We start from the raw sequence: 19,747 nt of genomic DNA, 5'->3' as shown, positions 1-19,747 counted from the left end.
TCTTGACCTGCATACAAATTTCTCAAGAGGCAGATCAGGTGGTCTGGTATTCCCATCTCTTTCAGAATTTTCCACAGTTTACTGTGATCCACACAGTCAAAGGCTTTGGCATAGTCAATAAAGCAGAAATAGATGTTTTTCTGGAACTCTCTTGCTTTTTCCATGATCCAGCAGATGTTGGCAATTTGATCTCTGGTTCCTCTGCCTTTTCTTTTTTTTTTAATTTTATTTTATTTTTAAACTTTACATAATTGTATTAGTTTTGCCTCTGCCTTTTCTAAAACCAGCTTGAACATTAGGAAGTTCACAGTTCACATATTGCTGAAGCCTGACTTGGAGAATTTTGAGCATTACTTTACTAGTGTGTGAGATGAGTGCAATTGTGTGGTAGTTTGAGCATTCTTTGGCATTGCCTTTCTTTGGGATTGGAATGAAAACTGACCTTTTCCAGTCCTGTGGCCACTGCTGAGTTTTCCAAATTTGCTGGCATATTGAGTGCAGCACTTTCACAGCATCATCTTTCAGGATTTGAAATAGCTCAACTGGAACTCCATCACCTCCACTAGCTTTGTTCGTAGTGATGCTTTCTAAGGCCCACTTGACTTCACATTCCAGGATGTCTGGCTCTAGGTCAGTGATCACACCATCATGATTATCTGGGTCATGAAGATCTTTTTTGTACAGTTCTTCTGGGTATTCTTGCCATCTCTTCTTAATATCTTCTGCTTCTGTTAGGTCCATACCATTTCTGTCCTTTTTCGAGCCCATCTTTGCATGAAATGTTCCTTTGGTATCTCTGATTTTCTTGAAGAGATCCCTAGTGTTTCCCATTCTGTTGTTTTCCTCTATTTCTTTGCATTGATCGCTGAGGAAGGCTTTCTTATCTCTTCTTGCTATTCTTTGGAACTCTGCATTCAGATGCTTATATCTTTCCTTTTCTCCTTTGCTTTTTGCTTCTCTTCTTTTCACAGCTATTTGTAAGGCCTCCCCAGACAGCCATTTTGCTTTTTTGCATTTCTTTTCCATGGGGATGGTCTTGATCCCTGTCTCCTGTACAATGTCATGAACCTCATTCCATAGTTCATCAGGCACTCTATATATCAGATCTAGGCCTTAAATCTATTTCTCACTTCCACTGTATAATCATAAGGGATTTGATTTAGGTCATACCTGAATGGTCTAGTGGTTTTCCCTACTTTCTTCAATTTCAGTCTGAATTTGGCAATAAGGAGTTCATGATCTGAGCCACAGTCAGCTCCTGGTCTTGTTTTTACTGACTGTATAGAGCTTCTCCATCTTTGGCTGCAAAGAATATAATCAATCTGATTTCGATGTTGACCATCTGGTGATGTTCATGTATAGAGTCTTCTCTTGTGTTGTTGGAAGAGGGTGTTTGTTATGGCCAGTGCATTTTCTTGGCAAAACTCTATCAGTCTTTGCCCTGCTTCATTCCGTATTCCAAGGCCAAATTTGCCTGTTATTCCAGGTGTTTCTTGACTTCCTACTTTTGCATTCCAGTCACCTATAATAAAAAAGGACATCTTTTTTGGGTGTTAGTTCTAAAAGGTCTTGTAGGTCGTCATAGAACTGTTCAACTCAGCTTCTTCAGCATTACTGGTTGGGGCATAGACTTGGATTACTGTGATATTGAATGGTTTGCCTTGGAAACGAACAGAGATCATTCTGTCATTTTTGAGATTGCATCCAAGTACTGCATTTCTGACTCTTTTGTTGACCATGATGGCTACTCAATTTCTTCTGAGGGATTCCTGCCCACAGTAGTAGATATAATGGTCATCTGAGTTAAATTCACCCATTCCAGTCCATTTGAGTTCGCTGATTCCTAGAATGTTGACATTCACTCTTGCCATCTCTTGTTTGACCACTTCCAATTTGCCCTGATTCATGGACCTGACATTCCAGGTTCCTATGCAATATTGCTCTTTACAGCATCGGACCTTGCTTCTATCACCAGTCACATCCACAGCTGGGTATTCTTTTTTGCTTTGGCTCCACCCCTTCATTCTTTCTGGAGTTATTTCTCCACTGATCTCCAGTAGCATATTGGGCACCTACTGACCTGGGGAGTTTCTCTTTCAGTACCCTATCATTTTGCCTTTTCATACTGTTCATGGGGTTCTCAAGGTAAGAATACTGCAGTGGTTTGCCATTCCCTTCTCCAGTGTACCACATTCTGTCAGATCTCTCCACCATGACCCACTCCTCTAGGGTTGCCCCACGGGCATGGCTTAGTTTCATTGGGTTAGACAAGGCTGTGGTCCTAGTGTGATTAGATTGACTAGTTTTCTGTGAGTATGGTTTCAGTGTGTCTGCCCTCTGATGCCCTCTTGCAACACCTACCATCTTACTTGGGTTTCTCTTACCTTGGGCATGGGGTATTTCTTCATGGCTCCTCCAGCAAAGCACAGCCACTGCTCCTTACCTTGGACAAAGGGTATCCTCCTCAACGCCACCCTTCCTGACCTTCAACATGGGATAGCTCCTCTAGGCCCTCCTGTGCCCCTGCAGCCATGGCTCCTTATATTAAGGATATGGTATATGCTATACTGGCATTTCCTAGTAAGTTAAATCTCTATGAAATGTATAGCATTTGAATGTCAATGTTGTAGGGCTTACAGAATATTTTTGCTAATAAATCCTTGGTTTCTACACATTGACTTTTATGTTTTAAACTAAGTTCTATCATTTCTTTGAGGCTGGATGCTTGCTCTGAAACATAGCTAACAATAAACTGCAGTGTTTGGGGAGAGATGTCCTTTGGCATTGGATCTGCTGATTCAATCATCAGAGAATTATAGCTGAAAATCAGAGTCATTTCTTTTTCCAGAATTGTTGCCTGTAACTTTTAAATGTTTAAAGATTTCTAGATATTTTGACAGATAACTACATAGCAACATACATAAGAACAGTCCATGTAGTAGTTCTCAAATTTTCATAAAAAGTCACACAGGCAGCAGAGCTTGTTAAAATACAGATCTGCAGGCTTCTCAACAGATATTCTGGTCCAGCAGCTTAGGGACAAGAACCATGAATCTATATTTTAAAAGGTGTGCTGACCATGGTTTCAAAATCACCAGTGAAGTGAGTACTGATCCTAGCTGAGATTTCTCTTTCACTGGAGACGATCGTTAGGATGTAAGACTGGGCGTTCCCAGTACTGGGATGGTTCACATAAGGGTGACCTAAGCTCTTTCTTACAGTCTTCTAAGAGCCTGGCTACGGCTCTGCTGCTTTCCACATGTGCTGAAGCCCAGGAAAATCACTGAGCCCTCTTTTTGCATTCACCAGTCCTTCAGCACCATTTTATGTCATCAGTCGTTTGGACTCTTGAAGCTACTAAGCAAGGTAAGGTTCCTAGAGACACACAGCAAAGCTACCCTCTGATGGTGAGGCTGGTTTAGGTCACAATTTTATGCCAGTCTGCTTAAGGGCACAGCAAGAGACCCGACGGCTGGTGAGAGAACTCTCTTGGACTCCTTTGAGGAACTTCCAACTTCGCAGGCTATAAACATCACTAAAAACCACTCAGGAGACCAACAGGGACCAGCCGCAAGCAAAACTGTGAAGTGTCAGAAGAGAGGTCGGGTTTCCCTCTCTGGGTCTACCCCTTATTCTGTGCTCTCCTGGGACCAGGAATGGGCAGCACAGTTCTGGGGTTACTTTGAAGTCTCCCCCGAAGACACTAAGGACACAACACCTTCCCCCCCACCTCTGTGTCACACCAGTGACGAGGCTCTGCCCTGCTGAACATCTGTCAGATATGTTTCCACGACAGTGATGAAGTTTAAATGCCTGTGGCCTGTCTGACAGACCCCACAGAATTTGCTTCACAGACCTTTTGTTGTTGTGCCATTGCCAAGTAGTGTCCGACTCTTTGTGACCCCATGGACTGCAGCATGCCAGTCTTCCCTGTCTGTCCCCATCTCACGGAGTTTGCTCACATTTCTGTGCATTGAGTCGGTGATGCTACCTAACCATCTCATCCTCTGCCATCCCCTTCTTCTTCCCCTGCTCAGTGCTCAGTCACTTCAGTCGTGTTTGACTCTTTACGATCCTATGGACTGTAGCCCACCAGGCTCCTCTGTCCATAGAATTCTCCAGGCAAGAATACTGGAGTGGGCTGCCATGCCCTCCTCCAGGGAATCCTTCCTGCCCAGAGATCGAATCCGTGTCTCTAGCATCTCCTACATTGCAGGCAAATTCTTTACCGCTGAGCCACCAGGGAAGCCCACACCTTGCTGATCTTTATTTGTTCTACCATCAACCCAAAATCCAATATACAGCTCACAGACACAGTCCTCTTGCCTCCATACTGACCTCTCTGGGGGTATGGCAAATACCAGCTTCTCCTGCAAACCCAGTTTCCCTCTGCAGACTGAGTAGACTGTACACTGAACATCCCCTGGAAGTGTCATTCACTCACCCTGCAATGTGCGTGGTGTCCCCTGGAGATGGGAACACTGTTCTTGCACTGATTTAGGCGTCTCTCCTCAGGAGGCTCCAGCTCCCTGTGAGCTATTTTCTCTCCCCACCTGTTACACTAAACCATAGTCCTCATCTTACTGGTCCGTCTTCTTCCCTCATCTGTGAGTCTCCTGAGTATAAGTACGATGAATGACTTTCTCATGTAGTAAGCACTCAATAAACATTTGACAGATGGATGGATGAAAGAATAGGCCCATGGTTGGATGAAGCAATCAATCAATCATCTAGTTTCCAAGACATTTGAAATTGGTGAAAATATAGTACAAGAGACTAATAACAAACCTGAAGAAGACTTGTATCATCCTGTATAACATCATGCCCGAAGGACACTTTCAGTTCAGTTCACTTCAGTTGCTCAGTCGTGTCTGACTCTTTGCAACCCCATGGACTTCAGCATGCCAGGCCTCCCTGTCCATCACCAACTCCTGGAGTTCACTCAAACTCATGTCCATTGAGTCAGTATGCCATCCAACCATCTCATCCTCTGTCGTCTCCTCCTCCTGCCCTCAATCCTTCCCAGCATCAGGGTCTTTTCAAATGAGCCAGCTTTTCGCAACAGGTGGCCAAAGTATTGGAGTTTCAGCTTCAACATCAGTCCTTCCAATGAATATTCAGGACTAATTTCCTTTAGGATGGACTGGTTGGATCTCCTTGCATTCCAAGGGACTCTCAAGAGTCTTCTGAACACCACAGTTCAAAAGCATCAATTCTTTGGTGCTAAGGTTTCTTCACAGTCCAACTCTCACATCCATTCATGACCACTGGAAAAACCATAGCCTTGACTAGATGGACCTTTGTTGGCAAAGTAATGTCTCTGCTTTTTAATGTGCTATCTAGGTTGGTCATAACTTTCCTTCCAAAGAGTAAGCATCTTTTAATTTCATGGCTGTACTTTATACTGAGCTAACTTATCTTTGTTGGCCATGACAATGGGAAAACCATGACCAGATTCCACCCTTGCCAATAACGAACAGGGTTGACTTTACAGCAACTGATAAGACTTAAAACTGAATGGAAAAGCCCATCATGTCCTTTAGGAGCCTGGCAGAGAAAGCATGGCTGAGACAGCCATGCTCGAGAAAGAGCTGCTATATGGTGGTGATGTCTCTTCTTCACGGTGGCCTTGACACGCAGGTTTGTGTAGCATGTCACACTTGGCTCTGTCATCAATGTCTTTAAGCTTCTTGACATGAAACTCTTAGCAGAGTCAGAGCCCTTTGTCCTTGGACTCACAGCATCTAGCAGATGTAGGACAGGATTTTTGGGGGTACTTGATTGGACTATTGAAATATTAATAACCTCAGATATGCAGATGCCACCACCCTTATGGCAGAAAATGAAGAGGAACTAAAAAGCCTCTTGATGAAAGTGAAAGAGGAGAGTGAAAAAGTTGGCTTAAAGCTCAACATACAGAAAATGAAGATCATGGCATCCGGTCCCATCACTTCATGGAAAATAGATGGGGAAACAGTGGAAACAGTGTCAGACTTTATTTTGGGGGGCTCCAAAATCACGGCAGATGGTGATTGCAGCCATGAAATTAAAAGATGCTTACTCCTTGGAAGGAAAGTTATGACCAACCTAGATAGCATATTAAAAGGCAGAAATATTACTTTGTCAACAAAGGTCCATCTAGTCAAGGCTATGGTTTTTCCAATGGTCATGTATGGATATGAGAGTTGGACTGTGAAGAAACTTTAGCACCAAAGAATTGATGCTTTTGAACTGTGGTGTTGGAGAAGACTCTTGAGGGTCTCTTGGACTGCAAGGAGATCCAACCAGTCCATCCTAAAGGAGATCAGTCCTGGGTGTTCATTGGAAAGACTGATGCTAAAGCTGAAACTCCAATATTTTGTCCACCTTATGCGAAGAGTTGACTCATTGGAAAAGACCCTGATGCTGGGAGGGATTGAGGGCAGGAGGAGAAGGGGACGACAGAGGATGAGATGGCTGGATGGCATCACTGACTCCATGGACGTGAGTCTGAGTGAACTCCAGGAGTTGGTGATGGACAGGGAGGCCTGGCGTGCTGCTATTCATGGGGTCGCAAAGAGTCGAACATGACTGAGCAACTGAACTGAGCTGATTGGACTGGCTGTCATGATGGCAGACAGCAGTCCTAAGGACTGCTCTGAGTTTCTGGCTTATCGCAAGATCAGCACTTTGCTAAAGGCACTTTGAAAATTCCTCCTCTAGGGATTCCCTGAGGGCAGCACCCCTAGAAGGCATCTCCTTTCCCAAAAAAGGCATCTCCTTTCCCAAAAAAGGCTTGTAGGTTGTTCTGCCCCACCCCACCCTCTGCATTCTTTGAAAAGGTGATAACTTAGACACAGGCTCTTCTTCAGTTCTCAGAACATGTTACTGAAAAATGTTGTAAAAGAATTTAATTTTCTAGAAATGTCTGCATCTTTCAGACCCTCTATCTTCCATTTGACTTTAAAACATGCCAGAATATGCTCTGAAACACTGTATGTGAAAATAGATGACTTAAAAACAGCGTAGAAATGTTCAAGGCAAAAGGAGCTAATTAATAAGCAGCCTTCCTTTCTCCTTTTCTGTCTTTTCTTCCCACTGAGCAGCTCTAAATACTTGATGTGGAGTTGGGATTTTATTTTTATTTTTTAAATTATAGCCTGTGCATCGTGCAGACCTCTCCCTGAGACGTACTGGCCTGGTACATAAACAGCTGTGTGCTCCAGGGGTCGTATATATTTTATTCTCGATGGAACCCATGATAAGAAACTGAATTTAGAAAGCATTTTGTAGGCAACTAAAGTCAGCTACTGAATAAAATACAAAGAAAGGCCTTTAAAATGTGTTCTTATTCATTAGAATTTAATGCATCAAAAGTTATTGTATGTCGAAAGTGAGAAGGACAAGAGTAAAAGAATAGGCTTCACAAAACGAAATCCCCTAAGGACATTTATATTTTTCCTCCAGAATAAAGTAAATGCTAAGAGATAAATAATTTCACATGAAGTAAATGTACTGCATGTTCAAAGAATAAACGCAATGTGTTCCATTCTTGCTCTACCCAACCCACCGCAGTGTATGCTTAGCCTCCTCTTGGAAATAGAGGCCTACAAACTTTTATGTTGTGGAGGAAAATTGAACTTTAACTGATTGGAATTGCTGCTTTATTATCCACTTTACCCTGTGGTCCCCTAACAAAGAACACAGAGCCACATAAATGTCTAAGTAAATGTTACCTTTCCTAGACTTTAACTCCAGAGATCACAGCTTTCCACGCTGCCCAGCATCCTGGGTCTAAATGGAATTAAAACATGAAGGTTAAGAGGAATTTAATCAATAGAGTATAATCCATTATGAAAATATCTGCATGCTGCTTGTTTGTAAGGAAAAGGAGAGTGAGAAAGGGGAACCTTTTCCTCGGCTGCTCAAATGAAACCCATGGAACAGCAGCACCAGCATCACCTGGGAGTTTGTTAGAAATGCAGGATCCTAGGTCCCACCAGCTACTGACTCAGAATCAGCTACCAACAAGAGCCCCAGGGGGAGCTTGCATGCTCAATTGCTAAGTCATGTCCAATTCTCTGTGACTCCATGGACTGTAGCCTGCCAGGCTCCTCTGTCCATGGGATTCTCCAGACCAGAATACTGGAGTGGGTTACCATGCCCTTCTCCAGGGGATCTTCCTGACCCTGGGATCCAACCCATCTCCTCACATCTCTTGCATTTTTGCAGACAGGTTCTTTACCACTGAGCCACCTAGGAAACCCAGGGAGAGCTTATGCATGTTGAATTTGAGAAGCACTGTTATAGGACACAGTCTCTTCCTTAAAGAAGCTAGGTACTCATTGGGATCGCTAGGTATATAAGGCTGCAGTTAGAGGAGGACACAAGATCTTAAAAGAGTGGGGAGGACCTTAAATGGCTTTGAGATTCAGAGGAAAGGGAGATGACAGTCAAGCAGAAGACATGGCAAAAGTCTACTGAGGTGACGCTTAAGGAGGGGAAGGTGATGTGGCAAACCAGAGGTAAAGGGAGAGGACATGGGAAGGGAGAATCAAGCTGGCTTTATCCATGGGGCACAACAGAAGCAAAAACACAGGGGACCCAGTGAACCTGATCAGAGAGCTGCACATCTGACAGAAGGGAGCCCTCACTCTTTCATTCACATTTCGGGTTTCCCGTGATGTTGTCAATATGTCAGGGTTGCACAGAGCTTCTCTCTATACACTTAGAATCATGTAAATGAAGAGTGCATGTTATGGACTGAATTGTCTCCCCCAAAACTCATATGGTGACACCCTAGCTCGAGTGTGATGGTATTGAGACACTGAAAGTGAAAGTGTTATTCGCTCAGTCCTGTCCGACTCTTTGTGACTGTATGGACCATAGGCCACCAGGCTCCTTTTGTCCATGGGATTCTCCAGGCAAGAATTCTGAAGTGGGTTGCCATGCCCTCCTCCAGAGGATTTTCCCAAACCCATGTCTCTTAGGTCTCCTGCATTTTAAATCATGTTCTTTACTAGTGTCCCTTGGGTTAAGGTTAAATGAGGATGTACGTGTGGGACCCTAGGACTTCCTTGGTTGTCCAGTAGTTAAGATTCCGTGCTTCCAATGCAAGGAGCACGGGTTTGATCCATGGTCAGCAAACAAAGTGCCCATATGCCCTGCGGCATGGCCAAAAATTAAATCAATTTAAAAAGGGTGGAGCCTTAACCCAATATGACTTCTGTCCTTACAGGATCAGGGAGAGACACCAGGGATGTGTGAGCACAGAGAAAAGACCGTGTGAGGATGTGGCGAGAAGGTACCCAACTGGAAACCAAAGACAGCGAGTGGCCTTAGTGGACACCGACCCTACTGACACTTTGCTCTTGATCTTGGATGGTGCAGCCTCTGGAGTTGTGAGAAAACACATTTGTGGGATTTTGTTATGGCAGCCCTAGGCAATTAATACAGTGATCTTATAAGGTTGGACAGCAATATAGATGCCTAAGTCAAGTCTGAACTTGAGCCTTTAATTTAGGAATAATGTTTGGAGCTAAAAATCTAAGTAAAATGGATTGAAGAAAGATTGGAGATAGGTAAAAATGAAATTACCCGCACATGGTTGGGCATTGCTATAACTGGCAAGGTGGGAAAGGAATCAAGGCAGGGATCCAGGAGTTGTTGCAGAGGAAGGCGGCTTAGAAGGACTGAATTTTAGAGCAAAATGGGGTGTCACCTTAGAGATCGTGTCAGTCAGCCTCTTCATTTCACTGACAGGGGTTCTGCTGCTCAGGATGGTGAACAGCAAGGCTGGCATCACAAGCTTGTGACAGGAAGCCACGCAGGGTGCCATGCTTTGATGGAGACCACATTTGGTTTAATGAGCTTCTGCTGCCACCTAAAATTCTTCATAATTTTTGAACAAGGAGCCCTGCGTCTGCCTCTCACACTGGACCTCAGCAATCATAAACTGTTCCTGATCAATAGTGTGGTGGCCATCACACCCAAAGTGTTGGTTAGGAGGTCTCTATCCCTCCTGGTTTGACTTCTAGTCCATGCTGACCCTGACTTCCTATGGGCCTCAGAGGCTGCTTGACCAGAGCAGGGAGTGGGGAGAGGGAAGGTGGGAGGGGAGGGGGAAGGTGGGAGGGGAGGGGGAAGGGGGAGGAGAAGGGGAGGGGGGAGGAGAAAGGAGAGGGGGGAGGAGAAAGGAGAGGGGGGAGGAGAAAGGGGAGGGGGGAGGAGAAAGGGGAGGGGGGAGGAGAAAGGGGAGGGGGGACGAGCCACAAATAATTACCTCCAGTAAGCTAAAGAACCTGAAGGAATTATAGGCAACAGATCAAAAAAAAAGTTAACCTAAGCATAGAGACTCGTTTCTCATTTTGAAGGAAGGGTAATAAGTTCTGTAGAATTTGAGGGGGAATTGTTCAGTTTATTATTTATTTTATGCTGCTGCTGCTGCTGCTATGTCGTTTCAGTCGTGTCCGACTCTGTGCGACCCCATAGACGGCAGCCCACCAGGCTCCTCTGTCCCTGGGATTCTCCAGGCAGGAACACTGGAGTGGGTTGCCATTTCCTTCTCCAATGCATGAAAGTGAAAAGTGAAAGTGAAGTCGCTCAGTCGTGCCCGACTCTTAGCGACCCCATGGACTGCAGCCTACCAGGCTCCCCCGTCCCTGGGATTCTCCAGGTAAGAACACTGGGGTGGGTTGCCATTTCCTTCTCCAATGCATGAAAGTGAAAAGTGAAAGTGAAGTCACTCAATCGTGTCTGACTCTTCGCGACCCCATGGACTGCAGCCCACCAGGCTCCTCCGTCCGTGGGATTTTCCCGCCAAGAGTACTGGAGTGGGGTGCCATTGCTGCCTTGGGCTTTGGTTCACTTGGCTATTCTGTTTTCTGTTTTTGATTTGCTTTGAGAGTAAAAACTGGTCCTTTAGGTAAAATAATTCAACAAGAAGAAGCAAATTTGGATTGGTGATCAGGAGATATTGTAAATACATATCTGTATTGATACCCAGAATGGTGGGTGAGTGGTAAAAAAAGGAAGCCCTATAAATGGGTGAAATCTCTTAGGAAAGAACTTGAAGAAGAGAAAAAGGCAGTGATATTAGTGCTAAGAAATTAATGGTATAAGGGGCCAGAAAGGAGTCAGAAAAGGAAAAGGGAGTCAGACAAGGAAAAGGGACAAGAAAATAAGCAGACTAAGAATTGAGAAGAAAATCAATGTAAAGTAATATGAAATTCAAGGGTAGAGAGTTTAAGACAGATTGGTCAATAGTTGCCAATAGCGAAGAAAAAGAGGAATGAGAAAAATATTAGAATTGGCAACTAGAAGGTTATTGGCAAACTCGACTGCATATTCAATATTATCAGAAAGGTTAGAGTAAATTGCATGGGATTAAGGTCAGAATTTGATGGTTCAAACAAAAGCTAAAATAGCTCCTTTGGACTGGCTGAAGTAAAATGGAAGTCAAATGAAAAAAAAATTCTATTAATAAATAAAGGCCAGTGTATATTTGAAGGAAGAGAAGAAACAAGCAGTGGAAAAGAGAGATCACAATATTAGAAGGACAATGAATAAGAGAGTTGGGGCTCAGAAGAGATAGTGAGTGCTGGACTCAGGCCACAAATAGAGTGGTCAGCTCCGGAAAGGAGAAATATTTGTCCTTCCTGTCTGATAAAAGAAGAAAATCAAAAAGGATAAATATATAAAGAGTCATTCTGAAGGATAATGGGGAAGTTCTTGCCTAAAAGTCATCCTCTGAGTAAAATGGAAATGAAAGCCACTTGCTGAAGTGTATTTTTATAATCTACAGTTTAATAGTTTTCTACAAATATTGGGGCTGGATGGGCCGTCTATCAGAGACAGGTTATGAAAATGGAATTTTTAATCATCCCACATAAACTCCCTTCCTAGAAACAATGTTATGCAGCATACTTGCCAAGGGAGAATAAACAAACTGCTTATTCAGCAGTATGAAATATAGCATCTTTTGAATATTTCATAGCAAGGCTTCAGGTATAAAATTTCAGGAGTTGAAATCTGTAGAGTAATAAGAAATTGAACAAAAATCATCAGCAAAAATATTGTAGAGGGAGGCCAACGCAACTGAACTGACCAAATTATGGAAGGAGAATAGAATCATTTATTATGAGCCCCGGAGTTAGAGGCTCCAAGAACAACCACACACACACACACTCACAACTTGATGTTTCTACTTCTACATAAAGTACCTAATAAAGTGTGTTTATTTTGAGAAACACAAATAATCTAACGTGACTTAAAATGGATCACTTGCTGCTCTTATTGGATACTAATAAATTCAATATATCCAATTAGAGATGGGCTTTAGGTATGGAAGTTAAAAGTGTTTTCCTAAGAATTTCTCATCTGTTTATTTATTCATCTACAAAGTTTACCCTTTGAAGTGAAAAAAAGACACCTGCCTAGGAAGTTTCTCTGACTTCTACGCTGAAAGTTTGTGGATTCACACAGCATCAAACCCAAAGCAAAACCTATTGCCAGCATCTAGAGGAATTTCAGTAAGTAATTGACAGTAAGACAAATGGGGCTGGCTTAAGAAAACTGGTCAGCGACCTACGTTTCAGCACATGAAGAAAGACAAAATGTTTGCCCCTCATGCTGCTGACTCAGATATCCGGGTCCTTGTTCTGTATTAACCACAGGCTGTCCTCTAGAGGGAGTTCTGTTCTGTCCCACTTGGCCATGTTTTGCCCCATTTTCCAGCTCAGCTCCTCACTTCCAAAAAGTGTAGATCTGATGTGTGTCACTAGGATTTCAGAACAACAAGGTGTGAGGACTCGGGAATTTTAATAGAAGAAGTGTAGATCTTGAAATGGTTTTCCTAAGCAGATCTTCTTTGGGTTCTTTCTCCTCCTGTTAAATCACTTCACAGTATTTTCCTGCCTTCTCTCAGGTCTCTATCATGTCAAGTGTTAGTCGCTCAGTCGTGTCCGACTCTTTGTGACCCCAAAGGCTGTAGCCTGCCAGGCTCCTCTGTCCATGGGATTCTCCAGGCAAGAATACTGGAGAGGGTTGACATTTCCTCCTCCAGGCATCTTCCCAACCCAGGGATCGAATCTGGGTCTCCTGGATTGCAGGCAGGAGATTCTTTACCATCTGAGCCACCAGAGAAGCCACCATGTAAGGGACTCCCTAGAAGATCAGGGACACCCTGGGTGGAGATCAGGAGAAAACACAGAGTGAGCACTGAAACCAGCTTTTGTATGTAGCCTTTACGTCTCAGCCGTGCACTTATCTCTGAGAAAACTTGTAGCTTTCTTTCCTCACTTCCCACATAGTATCTCTGTAATTCCTCTTAACTCCTTTTAAATTTAATTATAAGGTTACAAGATTCCATATAAAATGTATTTAAGCTAGGTTTTAGGAAATAGATATATTTTCTCATTTAAAAGGAATATCACACAAAACTTAACAACTTAACCACTTGTTCTCTCCTTTCTGATATCAAAGTATGACAAATATATCATTTGCTGTTAGTCAGAGAGAATGATACCACTCTAATGGCAGAAAGCAAAGAGAAGCTAAATGGCATCTTCATGAGGGTAAAAGAGAAAAGTGAAAAAGCTGGCTTAAAACTCAACATTCAAAAAAGAAGATCATGGCATCCAGTACCATAACTTCATGCAAGTAGATGGGGAAAAATTGGCAGATTTTACTTTGAGGGGCTTCAAAATCACTGTGGACAGTGACCACAGCCATGAAATTAAAGGATGCTTGCTTCTTGGAAGGAAAGCTATGACAAACCTAGACAGCATATTAAAAAGCAGAGACATTACTTTGCCAACAAAGTTCCGTATAGTCAAAGCTATGTTTTTCCCAGTAGTCAGGTACAGATGTGAGAGTTGGACCATAAAAGAGGCTGAGCACTGAAGAACTGATGCTATCAAATTGCAATGCTGGAGTAGACTCTTGAGAGCCCCTTGGACAGCAAGGAGATCAAATCAATCAATCCTAAAAGAAATCAGTCCTGAATATTCATTGGAAGGACTGATGCTGAAGCTGAAACTCCAATACTTTGGCCACATGAGGAGAAGAGCCTACTCTTTGGAAAAGACCCTGATGCTGGGAAAGACTGAAGACAGCAGGAGAAAGGAGAGATAGAGGATCACATCTTTGGGTAGTATCACTGACTCAATGGACATGAGTTTGAGCAAAATCTGGGAGATAGCGAAGGACAGGGAAGGCTGGCATGCTACAGTTCATGGGGTCTCAAAGAGACAGGACTTAGTGACTGATCCTTATCTTCCTACATTTTCTAATATGTAGAAAATATGATGTTTTATTATATGCTCAGATGTGATATGCTTATAAATATTTTCTTTTATTTGACTATGGAAGTTGATCAGTATATATTTGAGTAGATCCTCAACCAATGCAATTAATTACAAATGAGCTTCAGCAATGTCATTCCAGGTGCATTATTTTAAGAAATGTATTTTCACTTGGTGCCTAGACATTTTCTCCCACAAATTAGCCCCACTCCAACAAGGTTGGAGATGGTCTTAGGAGAATATGGCATTGACCATGGGCTCACATATCAGGTAGGGGTGGGTTTGAGGCTTGCTGGTGCCATTTACTAGTTGTGTCATCTTGGAGAAGTGACCTATCTGTTCTAATTCTCTAATGTGTCAGATGAGTCTAAGAATAATTCCTTTCTCATTATGTGGGTATAAAAATTAAACAGAATAATGAGTACTTAGCCAGTATCTGTCACAGACTTGGTTCTTGGCAAGTGTTGACTTTGATCTGTTGGCTCCTCTTTAGAAGTATTTATGATGCAGACTCATTCACAAACCTCAGTTCAGAGGGGAGCCATACTTGTCATGATATCCACAAAGACTACAGCCCTGGTGAAAAATGAGAAGCAAGACTTCACAGAGAAGACAGACAAATTCCAGAGGGTGTAGAGAAATGGCATGGATTTGAGCTGGATGAGAATCCATGCCAAGAGGGAAATTTCAATGTCCTTCAAATCGCAATAACAGTTGTTCCTTTTAAGGTCAGATTTCCATAAGAAAAATACCATTTTCCTGCACTGCTGACCTCTTTGATGCTGTGCACAATGCTATAACCAGAAATTAAAATATTGGTTTTTGGTACATTTTATCTTCAGGAGACTATTATTATTCCTATTCAAGTGTTTTAATTGTGATCAACAAGTATCAATAAAAGAGTAGCTATTTATCAACTGTATGGTGTGAACTTCAGATTTCAGATTGAGGCTTACTTCCAACCCAATCATGACCATCTCTCTAAGTCATTCAGCTACTCTGAGAAACAACAGAGTAAGTGGGGGTCATGGAGGGGAGTAAATTATGAGTTACTGTGGGTTAGGTTATTTAGATCTTAAAGTATATGAACGGGGAAAGTGGCAGAGGAATAAAGAACTAGGAGGAACTCTGTGAGAAGAATATCCAATATGGTGTGGGTTTGCCTAGATTTCTTCTGTCCAGATTTTAGAGAAATGCAGGAATATAAAAGAACCTAAAAGCCCCTAAAAAGGGGGGAGATCATGATGTAAACAAAGAAGGGTGAGCTAAGGAAGGGTTCCTTGAAACTAAATGATGAGTAGGGATAAAGTTGTTGCTGTTATTGTTGTTGTTTAGTCGCTAAGCAGTGTCCAACTCTTTTCCACTCCCATAGACTATCACCTACCAGACTCCTCTACCTGTGAGATTTTCCAGGTGAGAATACCGGAGTGGGTTTAATACCCGTCAAATTTAACTGCATACAATGCAGAATTATGTTATGGCAAGATTAAACTGCACAACCCAAATTGATGCTGCTGTTCGCTACTGATTGGTACCACCTAGTGAAGCCTACCTACTCCACCAGATGTCAATAGAGATTATTCTTGGCTCTGCAGTTGGCTGTTTTCAAGAACAGTGGCAGCAGTTCCAGGAGTTTCCTAGGAGGATGATACTTTTTAACTGCCCAATTCAGCAAAATTAAACTGAAATAATCCTGAAAACAAGGTACCATTTCTTCTTCCATGCTTCCCAAGAAACCCAGTGTTTCTTTATTGGCCCCGTCTTCCTGTCATCCCAAGAAGATAATATCTTTAACTGCTCCTGATTGGCAATTTGCTTATACTGAAGAAGAGTCCATTGTTATATGAAAATTCACATTATTATTGAGCATATTATTGTGGGATTTACAGTGTTTATATTCAAATTAAAGGCATTAAATAGAAAGATCAATCTACGGAATACTGAATTAGTGACGTTGAATAAGTTCCGAAACTCTCCTAGATTTGAAACAGAGGCAAAAAGCAAAGACACCAGACCAAGGAGAGAAAAGGTGATTGAAAAATTAATACACAAAACTGGACAGGGTCAAAACTAAATTTTAGAATTGGAGTTGTGTCTGAGGAGTACAGAATAATTAGAAGAGAAATTCAAAAATATAATTAAAATATTTTTCATTAGCCCTATAAGCATATTTACACATTGAAAAATTCACTGTACTCAAGATAGAATCACTGAATCCAAATCCTGAAGGCAAACTGAAAAAAACGTTTGATTAGAAGAAAGAAGTGGAAGAATATTCCACTGAATATCCTATTCAGCCATTATATAAAATTCAGAAAGGCTACACATTATATATAAATTATCTAAAATTAAGCATCAAATTCAATCATCTCTGCAATACTACATTTTAGGGGAAGAATAATTATAGTTCATCAAAATAAAAATATGTAGACTCAAGAATGCTATGCCCAGTCAAAGTTTTGATTTTGTGTGTGTGTTCATATGTGAAAGCAATGGAAATATATTTTACATACACATGGCTCATAAAATATACCACTCATTTATTCTTCTAGGAAAAAAGACACCTAAAAACATTTTCCAGCCAAGATTAAACATAGGAAAATGGGGAATATGCCTTAAGATATTTTAAAACCTATATAACATAAAGCTGTGATCATCAAAATAGGACAGGAATAAGCAGAGTAATATATTGATGCTTGAATGAATAATAAAGTAGAAATGATAATAAAACCTATAAATACATTGTTCTGAAACAACTGAAAAAACTAAACTAAAATAAATACCAGAAAATTTATTTATAATAGAAAGCCTAGAAGACATTTAGAGACACAACTATCTTGCTCCAAAGAAAATGGGATAAATAACACAGGGAGAAAAATTAGATTTTGTTATGAAAAATTTTAAACCTTTGTGTCTCAAACGATAACACCAGGAGCTGGCTTCCAGAAGTAAGTACCTCTTTCAGTTCACCTGGTTTTGAATTTTGCTTAAATGGAATGATGCAGCCATTTTTCTCCTACCTGGGGCCTCTTTTGGACAACATTGTCTATGAGATTATCTTTGTGGTTGTGGACCATTGTAGTCACTTCTGCTCATTGCTGTGTCACATGTTGGGCGGACTGGAAGGAGGTAGGAAGAGAGTATTTGGATACCAGGGAATGGCCTATACTGATGAGGATATGTTCATGTTGTAAAACTGCAGTATGCTGTACACTTATAATTTGTGTACTTTTCTGTACACATGATACAAAAGTAAACTTTGAAAAGAGCTCTTTGAAATCAAGTTTAAGCTATAATAAAGTAAAATAAGCAACCAGAAGCCAGAAATGATGAGTAATAAAAATGCCTCCTGTGTCTGGAGATGCCTTAAGAAATCTGCCAATCCCTGATGGCCTAGAGTTTGGATTTGAAAAGGTCACATTAGTGTAGGGGCACGAGACAAAGCCTGGGAGCTGAGTTGAGTATGATGTTGGGGCTAGAAACTGTATTAATCACGCTTCTGCAAAGTGACTTCAATGGCTGAACCAGGGGGAAAAACCAACCCTGGAAGTAGGCTTGCCAGTTTTACCCTTAGCTCAGGATAGAGGGAAAAGGAAGAATCCATGTCCCCAAGAATTCCTAACTATAAGCTGTGTCTGGGGCTAGAAGTCACACTACCTTTGTGGCCTGAAAAATCAAAATCAAAAAATTGATTTTCAAGTGGTGTCCACGTACCAGACAAAGTAAATGTAAATCATTTCTAGTGCCCCACCCATTAAATTCAACTTTCAAAATGTTCTACAGATAAGTTCCTAGGGACCATCATCTCAAAACCAAAAAGATAGATAAACAAAGAAACAAAAGATTATGATTTAAAATCAAGAGAAAAACATCCTACAGAATCAGATCCACACAGAGAGATGAAATTGGAATTACCAGAAACAAACATGAGTATATTAACACATTTGGAGAAATAAAAGAGGGGCTTGACAGTGAAGGAAGAAGAAACCACCAAACTTGACTAGGAAGACATTATAAAGAAACAAAGAGAATGTCTAAGAATACAAAAGAATGATTATTGATATTAGAAACTCAATGAATAAATTAAATAGCACATTAATTTCAGATGATAGGAGAATTGATGACTTAGATGAAGAATAAATATCTAGAATGGAGCACAGAGTCAGTGTTGAGAACAGCTGATGCAAACTGAGTAGAATAAAAAAAAATCAGACTCTATTCTTTCCATGAGGAACAAATAAATAAAATAATGAAAAGAGAAAATTCAAGGAGATATAAGTGGTCAAGTGTATTACAAGATAGGTAAAAGACTGCAACCCTCAAATTCAGAAACTTCAAAGAAACACAAACAAAATGATTAAAAGGAAAACCTCATCTAGAAATATTTTCATAAAACAACAGAATTTCAGAGACAAAGCGAAAAATACTAAACTATTACTCAAAGCAAAAGAATTACAGTGACCTTGAGATACTATTTCTCATATATCAGAGTTCAGTTCAGTTCAGTTCAGTCGCTCAGTCATGTCCAACTCTTTGCAACCCCATGAATCGCAGCACACCAGGCCTCCCCGTCCATCTCCAACTCCTGGTGGGTTGGTCCATCAGCAACTCACCAGACTCACATCCATTGAGTCAGTGATGCCATCCAGCCATCTCATCCTCTGTTGTCCCCTTCTCCTCCTGCCCCAAATCCCTCCCAGCATCAGAGTCTTTTACAATGAGTTGACTCTTCGCATGAGGTGGCCAAAGTACTGGAGTTTCAGCTTTAGCATCATTCCTTCCAAAGAAATCCCAGGGCTGATCTCCTTCAGAATGGACTGGTTGGATCTTCTTGCAGTCCAAGGGACTCTCAAGAGTCTTCTCCAACACCACAGTTTTGCAAAACCTAAATGTTTGACACAATACCCTGTTGGAGAGGCTGACCTCAGATATTGCTGGTAAGGATGCAAAATAACATGAACCTGTGGAAAGGAATTTGTCCACATCAAACAAAATTTTATATGCACATGTTCCTTGATCCAGCAACCCTTCTTTAAGAAATAGCCCTCAAAGATACATTTATAAAAATGTTAAAAGGTTTTACACAAAGCTATTTATTTAAAAATTAATTAATGGAAAAAAGAATTCAAATATCTACTCGCAGAAAGCCACTTAAATTCCATTGTGTGTATGGTACATACACACAATGAAATGTGGTACAGCTGTCTAACAGAATGAGCAGCATCTCTGTGTGACTGTAGAGTGGTATCCTGGATATTCTGTTTTTTAAAAACGTGTTGAAAAATGAGTTTAGTTTGTTATTTATCTAAGAATGTAAGAGGGATTCTTAAAAATAAGTTGAAAGCCATATAAATGAACAGAATAAAGATACTGATTTCTCTAAAACTTTCTTGTTTTGGAGATTTGACCTTGTACCCAGGTATATGTTTTAAACAGAAAACAAAAATTTTATTTAAGAGCAGTTT

Source organism: Bos taurus, chromosome 9, assembly GCF_002263795.3.
Source record: "Bos taurus isolate L1 Dominette 01449 registration number 42190680 breed Hereford chromosome 9, ARS-UCD2.0, whole genome shotgun sequence".
NCBI classification, from domain to species: Eukaryota; Metazoa; Chordata; class Mammalia; order Artiodactyla; family Bovidae; genus Bos; species Bos taurus.
This window is presented reverse-complemented; position numbering follows the sequence as displayed.